This window comes from Echinops telfairi, unplaced genomic scaffold, assembly GCF_000313985.2.
Source record: "Echinops telfairi isolate 266 unplaced genomic scaffold, ASM31398v2 ScPeMD7_3533;HRSCAF=4204_0, whole genome shotgun sequence".
Classification (NCBI taxonomy): domain Eukaryota; kingdom Metazoa; phylum Chordata; class Mammalia; order Afrosoricida; family Tenrecidae; genus Echinops; species Echinops telfairi.
The window spans coordinates 72,792,797-72,794,526 of NW_022107431.1; positions in this window are offsets into that span (position 1 = coordinate 72,792,797).

Genomic DNA, 1,730 nt, shown 5'->3' on the forward strand with positions numbered 1-1,730 from the left:
GCTTGCTCCTGTGTGCTCTGATCAGACATGCCCCTCTTCCTGAGCTGTAGCTTCAGTGCTGTCCTCTAAAGTGAATTATTCTGGGAGGTGGGTGAGGGTGGGGTGGGGTGTGTGTGGGCTGTTCACTTAGTTGGGATTGGGGCTGGCGCCTCAGGCCTCTCTATTGGTTTCCTGCTTTGTGCTGGTCACACTCAGAATATCTTAAACTGAAAGAACTGAATAAAAAAAAAATTCAAGCCTCAAATTTTAAGACTTAAAATTACTATGGACAAAATACTAAATAATGCAGGAAGCATCAAACGAAGAAAGAAAGGATACAGTCACTGTACAAAAAATAACTAATGGACATTCCACCATTTCAAGAGATTGCATATGAGTAAGAACCAATGGTACTAAGTGAAAAAGTCCAAGCTGCACTGAAAGCATTATCCAGGAATTGATGGAATACCAACTGAAATATCTCAACAAGCTGATGAAGCACTGGAATTGCTCATTCATCTATGCCAAGAAATTCTGAAGACAACTACTTGGCCAACTGACTGGAAGAACTCCATATTTATACACATTCCTATGAGGAAAGCTGTTTACTCCTTAGGTGAATGGTACGGGACCACCACCTTCCACAGATCATGGCCTGTGGGAGAACTTATGAAGCAATGGCTGGCCTGTCTCCTCACCTGAGATAAGTGGACACTTGCTTCCTGTTCCCTGACTAAGGCTATGTAAGGCAGCAGTCTACAAACTTATCATGTTCCCACCTCATCCTCCTCTCCTGTCTATGAACAATTTGGCTGATGTGTTATGTTTCTTTTTGAACCTTCACATTGTGAACTGAATCTTTGTGTGCAAACCAGTCATGAGTTGCTGGCTACATGCAGGGAAAGTATTTCAGAATGCCCCTAATAAAGCTTTGGGCTCTAGTGTCTATGCTTCAGGGACTCCCATGCCTCAACTGTATCTGTCCTCTCTCTTATCTATAAGTTTTCTCATTGCAGGTCGCAACCCTCTTGAACCTGTTTAATGTGAGAGCTGAATGCTCAAATTATAAAACAATATCATGTGCAAGTAAAATTTTGTTGGAATTATCTGATGGTTGTAGCAGTACATTGACAGGGAGCTGCCAGCGGTTCAGGCTGAATTCAGAAGAGAAAAAGAAACAAGGAATGCCATTGCGGATGTCAGAAAGATCTTGGCTGAAAGCAGAGCATATCGGAAAGACGTTTACTTGTGTTTTATTGTCTGTGCAAAGACATTTGACTGTGTGAGTCACAGCAAACTATGGATCTCCTTGAGAAGAAGGGGAATTCCAGAATGCTTAATTGTGTTCATGCAGAACCTGTCCAGGAATCAAGAGGCAGTAGTGCAGCAAAACAAGAGAATACGGCATAGATTAAAGTCAGGACATGTGTTTGCCAGGGTTGTATTCTCTCACACACTTATTAAATCTGTATGTTGAGCAAATTATCAAAGAAGCTGGATTATATGAAGAAGAATGTGACATCAGGATTGGAGCAAGGCCAATTAACAGTCTGTGATATGCAGATGACACAACCTTGCTTGTTGAAAGGAGGAGTTAAAGCACTTGCTGATGAAGATCAAGGATTGCAGTCTTTGGTATGGATTCTGATTGAATGTAAAGAAGACCCAAATCCTCCCAACTTTCCCAATAGGTAGCATCATGATAAATGGAGAAAAGGTTGAAGTTCTCAAAATTTATGTTTTGCTTGGAT